Source organism: Micromys minutus (genome assembly GCF_963924665.1).
Source record: "Micromys minutus genome assembly, chromosome: 17".
Classification (NCBI taxonomy): Eukaryota; Metazoa; Chordata; class Mammalia; order Rodentia; family Muridae; genus Micromys; species Micromys minutus.
In genome coordinates, this window is record NC_137952.1 from 53,981,044 (window position 1) to 53,997,122 (window position 16,079).

General features: G+C 36.4%; 1 pseudogene across 1 annotated transcript; it reads right to left on the reverse strand.

Annotated features, from left to right (window-relative positions):
- Positions 1–3,034: 3,034 nt before the first annotated feature.
- On the reverse strand, positions 3,035–3,620 carry LOC308432049 (small ribosomal subunit protein eS7-like; annotated as a pseudogene). The gene has a single exon. The product of its transcript is annotated as a small ribosomal subunit protein eS7-like (transcript).
- Positions 3,621–16,079: the final 12,459 nt, after the last annotated feature.

The following is a 16,079-nucleotide window of genomic DNA, read 5'->3' on the forward strand; positions in this document are numbered from 1 at the left end:
CTAAACTTCAAGACATGCTCTCAAACTGGGAAAACTTCCCCTATTTCCTCTTCCACTCCTGCGAGTAATGAGCAAGTCTGAACTGTTTGGCAAAGGGATTCATTTACAGAGAAACCCAGGCACTGCCATCTTATCATAATGATATGCTAATACAATGTGTGTGTACTCCATTTGTAGAGACAAGATATTAGGTAACTGGCAGACTTATTTCATTAGGTGGGAAGAACTTTAGCAGTAACTTCTTATGAGCCACCTACTAGTAGATAGTTAAATTGTAATTGCTAACAGAAGTGCTACATTACTGGCTATTCCCCTGCCTCTCCATGTGAATACCATAAACACACTCCCAAGTTGAATGACAAGAGCTGGCTAACAATTAATTGATCTATAGAACATCCCATAACCTTCAAATTTGGGGTATGTACAAGGATTTATCAGACACCATGCAAGATTCACAACATGATTTTTTGCTCCTGTTGCTTTGAACTGTTAAAGGCCAGGTCAGTGAAACCCTCTCCTTCTGAGCAGACACCACACTATATCCACAGCAGTTCAATTTAGACCTGATTAGGAGACTTGAGCAGCACCTGGAGTGGAGCAGATCCACTGTCCTTCATATGTATCAAAGGCCATCTGATTCCACCTAAGGATTGGCAAATTCATAGGGCATTTCACAATTCCAATGCTACTTCAGACAATTTCACCACACAATATACTCTCAAAGAACTTACTCCAAGTCAAAGCAAGGCCTTAATGTGGAACCAAACAACTGCTATCTGAATGAAAAAGCATTCAAAGAAACAAGACTACCCCTACCTGCTCCTTATTTGGTGGACCCGAGTTTGGTTGAATTAATTCCATAGTTACCTCTTACAACTAAAAACTCAAATTATAAATCATAAGCCCCATACAGATGATCCAAACACATTTCTGATAGCAGCTTGTTCCAGGAAGTCTAACATAGCCACAGCCTGTAGAGTATTCCTTAGGATGGGGCACAGAACAGGTTATTAAGGTCACTTTACTCTTCATCTTTTACAGCGGATCAGAACCCAGATGGCTGACTTCTGAAGGCTTTATGACAAGAATCTAGTAGAGTTAGTTTCAAGGTTCACATAGACACCAATAGCTGTAACCTTATGTAGAAGTTGTGATCCACATGAAATCCACAGTTAAGTGCAGCAAATCTGAGGTAGTCAACCTTGTGAAGGCTCAGTATCTGAACATAAAGATGTTTGAAATGACCACAGGCTGCAGGTTTGGTTTGATACACAGAGCAACTATGGAAACACTGTTGAATCTAATTCACAAATATTTAAGACAATGAAAACACCCCTAAATCCAACACACATCAAGATCAGTCGTGACTCTTGAACTTTCATAGTGCAACAGGGACAGTTACTGGACTTGAGGTCTTCAGTCAGTCACTGTAGATCCAGAAATCAAAACTCTGAATGGCTGTTCTTGGTGGTTAGCTGCGGTCTAGTTATCTTGGAAGGTTTAGCAAAGCCCATATTTAACTGTACTATGTGTGGCTGTACTTCTGATGTTCAAGCACAGCATACTGGTTGTCTAGCTGAAGTTTAAGGGCCTGTTTTTTTAAACCTCCTCCCTACCTCTATTTTTGTGTCTTACTACTTCAAAGCTCTTCTCCATTTCTTTATCCCTAAGGGAAAAGAAATGTAATCAGTAAATATTTCTTCTTCACTAGGGAATTTTGAAAGTATTCTTCCTTTAATTAAAGAAAAGACCCTAGGAATAATCCTGGAGAGACAGGAAAGGAATACAAAAATCCTTATCAAACCATTTTAAGGCTTCAATTGAACAGAAAACATGTAATACTGTACTGAAGCTCTGAGGTAACATCTTCTGAAAAGAATATTTTGGGACCAACTTGAAGACAATCAGAAAGAAGCTGTATAATGACATTTTTTCTAAGACTCTCTTCTAAGTTTTGCAGTTAGTAGATAATCTTTATGCATAAGGGCAATGATTTCCTCATTCAAGTAATGTTCTCATCATTCAACGATTTTTCCTCCATTTTGCTTTGGGGGAGTGGTCTGATTAGATCAGGTACAGAAAGATGTGTGTGGAAAGTCACTCCTCTCCCAGAGTCCCCCACATATGAGGACAAAACAGGAGAAGCAAGTCCAAGTAGAAGTCTAAATTCAAGCCAGCTGTGTTCTCAATGAGGTGAAAAGGCTGGGATTTTTCTTTAAAACCACCCAAAATTTTTTTCCATCTGATGCCATTTACTTTTCTTCCCATTTTATTTACTTTTGAAAATTCATGTCCCTAATAAGATGTAGATGTGCCATATATGGTCATTTAACTTCAGGTAGTATTCATTTGAAGTACTTGTTCCAGCTTTCTACATGCTTGGCAGTGGACTGCAGGGATGGGAACTGTGTGTCACTGTGTATTTCTGGTGGTCCTTGTGGCATTTTCCTTGTCCTGGTTAGCCTTGCCCCAGGAGGCCTATAGACAATTCTTTAGAGGAGTTTTTCTTGTGTTTCTAGAGAATCTCCATCATCATGAAGTATGATTTTAAGTCCATATCTTATTTTTTCTGGTGTGTTGGTATATCCACTACTTGCTGTGATGAGAGAAATATGTTCTGATGTTGCCAGGCTGTCTTGGTTTCCATTGCTTCCGTTCTTGTGCTTGCCTCTTGCCATCTTGTTATCTGCAATGTTAGGTGATCTTGTTGTCTCTTACTTGAGCTTGTTTCTCCTGTGGGTCTGTGGGCCTGTGGGCTCAGGAGGGTGATTGCTCCTGGGTGTTCATCTCTCTGTGGGTAGGCAGTGAATTCTGCAGGCTGTTGGCCAGCTCTGTCTCTGGGCCAGAAAAGACTGTTCCCAGTCAGCAGGTTGCTGCCTGAGCCCAGAGAGTTCCTGGATGTATCTCCTCAGAGAGTCAGTGGAGAGTAAGTGGGAACTCACCTGTGGGCTCAGGTGGCAGTATGCTTCTGAGGCACTTCTAGGTACTCATCAGTCTGTGGGCTCATGAATGACATTTTATTTAGTCATTTTCTTTACAACTGAAACTCTGGGATTTCAAAATTAACATCCTTGTCTGTGAGCTTTTTGTACACACCAGAAAAAGTTTTGACCTTGTGCTCCATATTGTTCTGTTATTCTCTGTCTAAATAAACTTTTATGATCCAGCTGCCATCCAGTTTCATAGGGATTCTCTTAATCACAATTACACTTGGGAAGGCAAAGCCCTCAAAGATGGTGTCATGTACAGCTGTTAGGGTGCGGCTTTTGGGATGCTTTTGCTTATTTTTCATACAACTTTTATAGATTGGCCTGTGTAGAATCCTCCTCTGAGCAATGAAGACTACATGCTTCCCACTGAACTTTTTCTCCAATCCATAATCTAACCAGATGTGGATTTTCTGAAAAAAATTTCAGCTGAGGAACTGGTACAAAAATTATGATAGCTTTCTGACTACCTCCAACTTCAATTTTCTTGGCCACATTGATGTTGGGTTCCCGAAGCTTCTCCTTGAGATCTGAGTTTATCTCCAGCTTAAGCAGTACCTGAGAGATGACAGACTTGAACTCATCCAGCTTCTTGCCATTGGGCTTCACAGTCTTTGTACTTGAGCTGAACATAGCTTTCTCGTTACAGAGTGCTGGCTTTGAAAGAGAATTTCCTTAGTTTTTATCATCATTACATAAAAATTTTAAAGTTGTATTGAATTACTGTACCACCTACTTTTCTTTTAGAAATTTATTCTATTCTTTTTAAGATTCAATATTCCTTATCAAAAAATCTTAGGAACAAAAATGTTTTAAAGTTAATAGTTCTTCTGTCTTTGAAATATTTGTACTTTACCAGGAAAGCATCTGTCTGAAAATTGCAACTTTGAAATATGTTGTACCCTTCAGCAATAAAGTCATTGCTTTCACACTAGTTGGCATCAAAACACTATTCTGGCTTTCTAAATGCTTTTTTTAAAAAAAAATATCCAGCTTTAAAATATTTTCTAATCTACCTGAGATTTATCATGGTGGTTTTCAAGTTCTGGACTGTGTTTTCTATAATCTAGCATCACTTTTTTAAAAATTCAGGTAGCATTCATAAGTAAATGGGTGCTATGCCAGTCTATGCTGTGTGTATTTTAATATTTATTTTATTTATGTACACACCTAAGTAGTCATATGTATTGGGTTTATCATTTCTAATAGCTGTAAAATATGTTTCATTCTAATTATGTTACCTAAATAAAAGTAAAATTAAAAATATTTTGGTGTGTTTGCTTGTTTGCTTTATTTTCAGAGATCCAGGTTTTTGCACAAACTTGTATCAAATTCATGATCTTCCCCTCAGGCTCTTGAATGCTGGGATTTCAAGTGTATACCACTATCCCAAGTCTGGGAAATAATTTAAATGAATCTATAAATTAAATCACAGTAATTTTTAATAGGCTGTCAGTTACCAATTGATATGAAATGTCACAAGCTTAACTGTTTTAAACAGAATATGACAAACTCATTTTAAATTTTATTTTTGAGAATAAAATGTCAACAACTGAAAGGATTCTGAAAATTTTAATAAGCAAGAGGTAGTCATCCAAATTTCATAAAGAACATAACTTGTTTATTGCTACAAGAAAAAAGCAACCTGGTGACCAATAACTACCTGGGAAAGACGCTCAGAGAGATAATTTGAAATACCCAGGAAAGTTGTTTGCAAATGAAAGCATGTCTATGTAAATATAGAGCTGAAGGGCCTCCTATACACAGCTGCCTAGGGGGAAAACTGGTGCACTTGGGAAGTGACTGACACTATGCAGAATATGAAGATGCTGATATCCACATTCCCAATTCTAATTAATTTTAATCTCTGGAAGCATCATGAACTCAGAGCCAACACAAACATATATGCAACCAAACTGCATTAAGAAGAAAATACAATCATATAACTTCTCCCACATAGAAAGCCAAAAATTAACAGTAAAGTCACAGAGCAAAGCATCAAACAGCTATATCTCTATGTACCCTTATATAGAGAAATGTTTACTGTCCAAAAATTGAATGGCAATGAGTTAAATATAATATGCATTTGTCTGACAATTGGTATTAATTTCATCTTAAAGGATCTGAGGTTAGCTTGAAGATGTGACTCTGAGCATACCTATGGATAATCCTCTTGAATGCACTAATTAAGGTGAGAAGACTTGCCACTGTGTAGGACATCATTCTCTGACAAGAAGGAAGTAAGAAGCTGATATGTTCATGGCTTTCTGTTACTTGATTGTGGATATAATGTGACTAAACATTTCAATCTCCTGTTTCCTTGACTTCCCTGCCATAGTGAATTTTACCATGAAATAATGAACCAAAATAAACCCTCATTTCTAAATATTGCGATTGTTGGTGTATTTTATCAAAACAACAAGAAAAGTAACTGAGCTAGGAAGAGGAACAGAAGGGTGGTGTGCTCCTGAGATAAAACTGCCTATGTAGTTCTTAGGGCTTTGAAGCTATTTTGCAAGGTAGAGGTTTGGGAACCTTGATTTAGAAATACCTTTGGATGCAGCAAACAGAGTTTAATGGGCTATGGGAGCTTGTATAGCAAGAATGCTCAGCACAATGTGAACAGTGGTAGTTCAGCCTTTGAGGTTTTGGAATCCAATGAGAATACTATCAAGAATTGGGTTAGAAGCTATTTGTGTGATTAATTTGCCTATTTGGCCAACAATATGATTTCTTTTTACCAATGTCTTGAGACATAAGAGAAGTAAAATTTAAATACATGTTCTAACATTAATTTTTTACACTGTTTTATGGTAAAGATGTGTAGACAAGATTAAAATCCTGGACAAGGAGAATGTAGATGACAAAGCAGCTATAACTCTTGAGTTATAGGGAGAAAATTGGCATTGTCTGGCTTTTTCTGCGGCTGCTGGAGATTCAAACTAAGGTCCTTATGCTTGCACAGCAAGCATTTTACCCATTGAGATATTTTCTAAAGTACTATCTTGATCAAACTATGTATGAGAGCATTTATAAAATGTGCTTATTAAACAAGTATCTTTTAGAGCAGATGTGCAATGGAGCTGTCCAGGGTGCTAGCACTTCTGTGGCAGCACCATTAGGAGATTACACCTAAGATGATGTTTACTGGAAGCTTATTGCTCCAGAATAAGGGGATTCTAGAAGCGTGAGGCAGGAGTGGGTACATGAATAAAAAAGAACCCTCTTAAAATCAAAGGGGAGAATGTGTGGGATTGGGGGCATTGTAGAAGGGAGAACAGGCAGGGGACAACATTTGAAGTGTAAATAAAGAAAATAACCAATTAGATAGATAGATAGATAGATAGATAGATAGATAGATAGATAGATGATAGATAGATAGATTGATAGATGATAGATAGATGATAGAAAAATAGATAGACAGAAAGACAGTCAGATGATAGAACCCAAAGAGGCATGAAAAGAGTTTCTTTTTATTCATTAGACAACTGGATGTGTGTTATCAATCCATTTATGCTGTAAAGAATAACTAAACTCAGCTAAATTTTTATGAAGATGACTATTTCTTTCAAATTTATTTACTCAATGTTTTCCTTTTCTGGCTCATAAGTTCTGAAATTAATATTAGGCAACATGTGTACTTTTTCTCTGTGCCATTGTATTTCTCTTCTGGTATGTGTATAATGAGTTTTCTTTTGACTCAAAACATGCACATCTTCTGCTGCAGTTGCTATTTCTGGGACAAGACTGTTTGCTGTTTTGTTTTGTTTTAATTTCCATATAAAAACAAAACATACTTAAACATTTTATCACAGAATTTGTTGCCCAGCTAAAAAATCATGCCTCCCTAAGGCTGGGCTACAGTATGCTAAGGTGACCATTTTTAACTTGGTATGATCAGTGTCCTGAGTCTTGTACCTTTTAGATCATTTCCATGCTTTCCCGTTCTTTAAAAGTCTTTACCTTTTATAGTTACATCACATTTCTTCCATCTTCATTTGATTCCACTCTCATCTTTTGCATGGACATCCAGCAGGGACACAAATGGACATGATGAAAACATCAGGTCAATTTTGTTCTTTTCATTTCTTTACAATTTAAAAAGATAGATTCTTTCATTTTAAATTGATTTAGTCTTCATATACTTGTGTATACATGTTTATCTGTATGCATGCAAGTGTGTGTTGTCATGTGATATTACAAATGTTTTGATATGAAAGTACAGTTTGAGAGAGTCAGTTCTCTCCTTTTATCATTGAGATGGGAGAAATCAAACTTAAGCTTGAGAGCAAGCACCTTTGTGTGAGCCATTTCATAGCCCTTGACTAGATTTTAAATAGCTTACAATGTGCCATTTAATCGCTCAGAGGACTTGAAACTGGAACAAAGGAGCAGAAACTGAAGCAGAGATCATGAAGAAATACTGCTTACAGGCTTGCTCCTCATTGTTTTCTTGTGTTACTTCCTTGCATAACTCAGAACTACACAACCACTGGTAGGTCCTCCCACAACAAATATTAATCAGTAACATGCCTACATAGACTTACATAAGGCAATATGATGGCGACATTTTCACAACTGAAGTTCTTCTTTTCAAATAATTGTAGATGTGTCAAGATGAAAAATTAGACTATGTTGCTGTGATCATGATAAAAATATAGATACATACATACATACACACATACATACATACATAGATACACAGATACATGGACAGATTGATCAAAAGCAATGCATGGAATAAAGTTTCTTTCTTTATTATTTATTTATTTATTTATTTGTAATTTTAGATGGGGGTCAATAATGGAAAGGAAGACAGGAAAGCAGGTTACTAGAGTAGGAAGTTAGCCTATCACTGTTCAACCACATACATAGAGGCATAGAAAACAAGCAGATATTAGAAATAGGGCTAGGATAGGTCAATGGCCACTCCTACAGATGTACTTTCTTCAGCAAGATTTCTCTTTAATAGCCTCCCTAACCAGTGCTTCCGATAGGGTACTATATGCTTAAATAAGTTTCTCATTTACATCACTATTCATTATATGGCTTTGGATAAAAGAGTGAATAAAAATGATAAAGCAAGTAAAAAGCAGTCAGCTAATTTGAGAAATATCACAAGGATGAACTTTAGCATAAATGCTCACAGAGTCCTTGTTTCTACCACAATTTCTCATTCTATTTACTGACTATGGGCAATACCTCAAACTCCTGTAAGTCTAACTTTCCACCATGATTGACTGTGCACAGTCTAACTGTGGGACAAATAAACTCTTCTTTTAAAATTGATATTGACAGATATTTTGTCACAGCAACAAGAAAATTTAATTAATACACAAAAAGAGAGCAAAAAGAAATGAAAACATATAGAGTAAAAGGTTGAGTGTTTTTTGATTACAGAAATACATGTTAGATCTTTGGGAAAACAGTGTGTGTGTGATTAGGTGGGAGTCTGAGTCTCTTCTCATCTGCTGGAAATTTAGGTAACTCCAAGTTACTGAGATGGTATAAAGTGTGTGACATATAACAGAAATAAGAAATAAGCACTACCAATGAAACAATCTTAAAGCTCACAGATATGTGATAAGGCACTGGAGTGAGAAAAAATACAATCAGAGACTGTCTTGTCCTTTGCCAGAGTTAGCATGAGTTTTTCATTCCAGAGTTTCTTCTTTAAATCTATCCTTACCACTTATCACTATGGATTTACCCCAAGAGTCTGTTAAAAGACAAATGGCAGGGGAAAGGGGAGACAGCTACTAGACTGAAGTATTGGACACTTTACCAGTCATACTGCATTCTATTTCCACTAACTGAAGAACACAACTGTTTTGCTTTTTAACCCTGACCATGGTAATTGCTTTATCTCAATGAGGTAACAAATAAATGCTTTTATTCATGCAAACTACTCCACCATGAGATCAATAGCCTTGTTTTCACTGTGAAAAAGTGATCATTTAAAAATAATTGTACGATATCCCTAATGAATAAGCACTCAGTTTTACAAATGCAAACCTGAGTTTTAAGTGCAAAAATTTCTGTTTGTTTGGCTAACTAGATGGATGGATGAATGGATTGTTACCTGTTTTCTTTGTGTGTGTGTGTGTGTGTGTGTGTGTGTGTGTATGTGTGTGTGTGTGTGTTTAAGATTGGGTTTTTCTATGCAGTCCTAGCAATTCTGGAGATCACTCTGTAGACCAGGCTGGCCATTCCTCTGCTTCCCAAGTGCTGGGATAAAAGTATGCACAACCAGGAGCAGACCTGGGGTGCTGGCTCTGCACCCACTTTTATAACACCCAGAGGGAGCCTGATTCCCAGGTGCTCTAAAACACCCAGGATCATAAGTGTGGTCACAACATCTGCCCCAATACCAGGAGCAACTGTGACCCCAGGGATCCAGAGACTCAGGAACCTGTGCCCAGCCAGAAGCATAGGTTTCTTCTGTTTTGAACCAGTGCCCTTAACAGACTTTGAGAGCTGGCTCCACATCTGTCTGATAACACTCATAAAAGGCTCAACTCCAAGGTGCTCTAACATGCTCAGGATCACAGGTGAAGTCATCCCAGGATTTAGGTATGCAAGAAGCTGGTTCTTTGAGAAAAATCAAAAAGAATGGTAAACCCTAAGCCAGACTAAACAGACAGTACAGAAAGTATCCAAATAAATAAAATCAGAAATAAAAGGAAGAACAATGAAAATGAGGAAATTAAAAAAAAAAGATTTTACTACAAAAGTAGTAACTCAACAAAACTGAAAAATCTAAATGAAATGGACAATTTTCTAGACATATACGAGGTACCAAAGTTAAATCAGGATGAAAGAAATCATCTAAACAAACCTGTAACAATTAAAAAAAATAGAAGCAGTCATTAAAAGTCTTCCAACCTAAAAGAGCCCAGGACCAGATGGGTTTAGTACAGAATTTTATCAGACCTTCAAAGAAGACCTAATACCAATACTCTTCAAATTATTCTACAAAATAGAAACAGATGGAACACTACAAAATTCCTTATAGGACGCCAAAATTACACATATGCCTAAACTACACAAAGACCCAACAAAGAAAAAAATCAGACCAATTTCCTTTATGAATATTGATGCAAAAATACTCAATAAATTCTCACAAACCGAATCCAAGAACACATCAAAATGATCATCCATCTTAATCAAAGAGGCTTATCTAAGGAATACAGGGATGGTTCAATATACAGAAATTCATCACAGTAATCTACTATAAAAACAAATTCAACAAAACAAAACACATGATTATCTTATTAGATGCTAAGAAAGCATTTGAAAAAAATTCAACACTGCTTCATGTTAAAAATCTTGAAAAGATCAGGGATTCAAGGCCCATACCTAATCATAGTAAAAAGCAATATACAGCAAACCAGTAGCAACATCAAGCTAAAATAAGAGAAACTTGAAGCAATTCCACTACAATCATGGACTAGATAAGGTTACCCATTCCCTCTCTTCCTATTCAATGTAGTACTCAAGTCTAATTAAACAGAGCAATTAAACAACAAAAAGAATTTAAAAGGATGCACATTCAAAATGAAGAATCAAATATCCCTATTTGCAGATGATATGATAGTATAAAATTCTACCAGAGAACTCTACAGCTCACAAACAACTTCAACAAAGTGGCTGGATATAAAAGTAACTCAAACAAATTAGTAGCCTTCCTCTACTCAAAGGATAAACAGGTAAGAAAGAAATTAGGGAAACAACATTCTTCATAATAGTCTCAAATAATATAAAATACATTGGTGGGGAACTAACCAAGTAAAGGAAAGATGTTCATGACAAGAACTTTAAGTCTGTAAAGAAAGAAATCGAAGAATCTCTCAGAAGATGAGAAGATCTCCCATGCTCCTGGATTGGTATGATTAATATAGTAAAAATGTCAATTTTGCTGAAAGCAATCTACAGATTTAATGCAATCCCCATTAAAATTCCAACTCAATGCTTTATAAAGTTAGAAAGAGCAATTTGCAAATTCATTTGGAATAACAAAAACAAAACAAAACAAAACAAAACAACAACAACAACAAAAAAAAAAAAAAACCAAAAAAACCAAAAAAAACCCAGGATAGCAAAAACTATTCTCAATAACAAAAATACTTCTAGGGAAATCACCATTCCTGACCTCAAGCTGTATTACAGAACAATAGTGATAAAAAGAAAAATAACTGTATGGTATTGATACAGAGAGAGCCACGTAAATTAATGAAACAGAATTGAAGACCCAGAAATGAACCCACAAACCTATGGTTCTTCTTCTTTCACAAAGAAGAAATAGAAATCTACTGGAAAAAGAATTTTCAACAAATGGTTCAACTGGTAGCCATCATGTAGAAGAATGCAAATCAATCTATTCTTATCACCTTGTACAAAGCTCATGTATAAGTGGATCAAGGACCTCCACATAAAACCAAATATACTGAAACTAATAGAAGAGAAAGAGGGTAACAGTATTGAACACATGGACACAGGGGAAATTTTCCTGAACAGAACACCAACGGCTTATATTCTAAAATCAACAATAGACAACATAAAATTGTAAGGCAATATATGCTATCAATAGTACATAATAGCAACCAACAAATTAGAAAAAGACCTTTACCAATCTGACATTTAATAGAGGGCTAATATCCAATATATACAAAGAAATTAAGAAGTTAGACTCCAAACAACAAAATAATCCTATTAAAGAATGGGGTAAAGAGTTAAACAAAGAATTCTCAACTACAGAATAGCAAATGGCTGAGAAGCACCTAAAGAAATAGTCAATGTCCTTAGTCCTTAGTCATTAAGGAAATGCAAATCAAAACAACCCTGAGATTCCACATCACACTAGTCAGAATGGCTAAAATCAAAACTCAGGTAACAGCAGATTTTGGCAAGGATGCAGAGAAAGAGGAACAATACTCCACTGTTGGTGGGGTTGTAAGCTGGTACAACTACTCTGGAAATCAGTCTTGCAGTTCCTCAAAAAATTGGACAGTACTATCTGAAGACCCAGCTGGGCATATATCCAAAAGATGCTTCAACATATTACAAGGACACATGTTCCACTATGTTTATAGCAGCCTTATTCATAATTGGGAGAAGCTGGAAAGTACCCAGATGTTCTTCAACAGAGAATTGAATACAGAAATTGTGGTACATTACCACTCAGCTATTAAAAACAATGACTTTATGAAATTCTTAGTCAAATGAATGGAGCTAGAAACTATCACCCTGAGTGAGGTAACACAGTCACAAAAGAACACACATGGTTTGTACTCACTATTAAGCAGATACTTATCCCAAAAGCTATGAATACCCAATTCACAGACCTTATGAGGCTCAAGAAGGAAGACCAATGTGTGGAAACTTTAGTCCTTCTTAGAAGGGAGAACAAAATACTGATGGGAGGAAATATTGAGACAAAGTTTGGAACAGAGTCTGAAAGAAAGACCATCCAGAGACTGTACCACCAGGGGATCTATCTCACATTCCAACACCAAACTTAGACTGTTTTGCAGATGCCAAGAAGTGCTTGCTGACAGGAGTCTAATACAACTGTCCTCTGAGAGACTCTGCCAGAGCCTGATAAATACAGATGGGGATGCTCACAGCCAACTATTGTATTGAGCATGGGGTCCCCATTGGAGAAGTTAGAGAAAGACTAATGAAGCTAAAGGGGTTTGCAACTCCAAAGGAAGAAGGACAATGTCAACCAACCAGGGCCTGCAGAACTTCCAGGGTCTAAACCACCAACCAAAGAGTACACATGGAGGAACCCATGGCTTCATTACCATATATAGCAGAGGATATCTTTGCCATCAATGGAAGGAAAGCTCTTGGTCCTATGAATGCTCAGTGCCCCATTATAGAGGAATACCTGGGTGGGGATGTAGGAGTGGACTGGTTTGGGATTACCCTCATAGAATCAGGGTGATGAGAGATGTGATAGGGAGTTTCCAGAGGGGAAAATGGGAAAGGGAAAACAGTATAAATGTAAATAAATACAATATCCAATAAAAGAAAACAAAAAAGAAAGAGTAGTTATGCACCACTGCTGCCTAGCTGCTAAAAGTTCTATCTAAAGTCAATCCAGTGAGAAGAATATACAGCTTAGTGAGAATAAATATTGCATAGTTCCTGTAAGTGGTCAGGGTCCATCTAAGTTGTCGAGATACATTTCCTGTATCTAGAAAGGAACACAAGCCAGTCACAGCCCAGTGACCCTTTTACTTATAAAGAACCGCTTCTAAAAATAACAGACAACAACACCTGGTTTTGAAAATCACAACCCAGTTTGCAAAATCTATTTTGTTTAATCCCATGATAACCCTATAGATGGAAAATAGTTTTTCACAGGGTGAAGGTCACCCAGCTGCTGAATATTATCAGCCATCAGAGAAAACCATAGAATAATGTGGGTTTCTTACTGTCTTCCCCTAATTGCTAGGCTGGACTGTGGAAGATAAGAAACTGCAGTAAACTCACATCAATTCCTCTCCATTTTCTCTGCTAACATCAACAACCAATTAATATTACTAATGCTTGGTCCAAGGGGAAGAAGACTCATCTAGAAACCAGAGACTGCCATAATGGAGCATTAATTAGAGCCTAATTTCTGTATATGTTCTATCCCTGCCTTTGTCTCTGGTATGACAATTCATCCCTGGTGTGCAAAAGGAAGATAGGAAGGGTTGAGGTAAGCTCTGGGGTGTAAATAATAGCAAGATGATTCCGCAGTCTTCATTAATGGGTCTTTGTTTAAGAAAGCAAGACTTATCTGCCTTCCTCAGCCCTGGAAGCTTTATTGGTTGTGAAAGGACATTTGGCACAAATTAACTTTCTCTTGTTCGAATACCAGAGTATAGAAACAGAGTCCTATGAGCCTCTGAGAGTGAGGTAATGACGGCCCACAAGTTGGTGGCAATCTATTCAACTTGAATGGCTAGAAACAAAAGATTTCCACTGCAGGAATGACTCTTGTAAGCTATTGGGTAATTTAATAATAAAACTAATAATTCTCACACTCCCAATGACCCACTCCCTAAAATTTTGCAGAACACAAAAGCTATTCTGAGAGAAAGCCAACAGATGACATCCATTCCTTACCGACTTTACAAAGGTGTTCTTACTACAGCTGTGTAGATTTATCTACTGAGATGCTGCATCTGGACTTCAACCAACATGTAGATTATGCATTGTCCTAGGCATCATGAAGACAGGAAATACAAAATCTAGCAGGAAGGAAGGTCAGATAGAATAGTGAGGTCATTATGTAAGATCTTTACCAGTGGGCATTTTAATCTTTTAAAATGGCAGAGTTTGAAAGAAGCAGAAATTTATTAGATCATTGAAATGGATTATTTTTTTCTCTAAGTCCTGAGCAAGCAGATTGTAAAAAGAAAGCAAGCCTGGATTCATCTGGTTACACACAACCTCCCTTTACCCTAACCCCATTCTCTTCTGCATCTGGGATGTATTGTGACCCAGCCAGGAGCCCCTCAAGAGGGCACATCACCTACAAGAGTTATTATACTTCTAAGAATCATGAGCTCAGTGAACTCTTTTCTTTGTAAGTATCTAGCCTCAGGTATTTTGATACAGAATTAAAAACTGACAGAGAAAGCAGGTGTGGTTAAGGCCCATAAAGCTACAGGAGTACAAGGTCTGGAAGATGCCTGAAAGCTACAGGAAATCAAGGTTTGGAAAATGTAATAATAATAATAATAAACACACCAAGAGGGGGTCAGCAAGGAGGTAAAGTGAATAAGTGAAAATAATGATAACAACAACAACAATAATAAAATAATAATAATAATAAATAATAATAATAATATAGAAATTTATAAAATTTGTTAAAATCCCAAACCAGGGATTAAAGGCAATGGTTCACTAATAATTTCAAAGATATCCAGCTACTTCATGATTCTTGGAAGTTGGGAAATAAAAGCAACAGTAATGGAAGTACTTGTCTCTTCCATGCTATACTTAAAAAAAAGTTGACAGTATTTGCTTACATTTTCAGAATTAACTCCCACAATGGAGAATATGTATCATGAAGGGTCAAACTAAATGTGCAGTCTGACAACCTGGACTACATTATTAGCTCTGATATTTAATACAGGCATTGTCTCCTCTGGGACTCAGTAAAAGTGAAAACAATGCAACTAACATATGGGGTTGTCCTAAGGTCAGGGTCTAAACTAGGCAAATTTCCTAAAGTAATGTCTGGTAATACCAATCATTCAAAATTTGCCATCTATAATTCAGAAAAAGAAGCCCAGTGAATAAGTTATAGAAAATGGTAGAGATAGATGATAGATGATAGATTAGATAGATAGATAGAGATGAGAGAGAGAGAGAGAGAGAGACAGAGACAGAGACAGAGACAGAGACAGAGTTAGATAGACAGACAGACATACAGATGGTCTGTAGGAGAACCAATCCCCAGCAGTGTAGTTGTCTTTAGGGTGAATAATGTTCAGCAGAGGATTTCCAGACCTATATAGCTTTCTATGGCACCCACCTGTGATAAAGCTCTCAGACAAGTAGAGTGTGTACAATAAGAACACTATGAACTATAGATAAGAAAATGTCCCATTTAGAATCACCAAAATGACATTCAGACTTGCAAGAGAATTCATATATTATATATTGGTTGTGAGAGGCAGAAAAATCCTGAGTTTTTTCAAATATGGCCAACCTGAACATGCTAATGCTCTAGGTAAGGCCCTTCCTTTTTTTTTTTTTTTTTTTTTAAGGTTAAATGTTTATTTTTTTAAAACAACTTTATTTTACAAAACAAAGATAAATGTACAGATTTTAAACATTTTTTGCTTAAAAGTATACATTTTTGTCAGTACTTTTTTTCAGATTTTAACATAATTTTTACATAAAACTATATAAATATATTTTTAGTCAGTACTTGATTTTTTTCAAGGTTCTATAGTATGCCTTGAAAACTTAATAGTTACAATGAGCTAAAGTACATGTAAAACAAAATGTAACATGGAAATAGTTAAAGTTTTCTTGTTTTGTAAATATTTTTTTGTTTTGTTTTGTTTTCTTTATTTCTTGGAC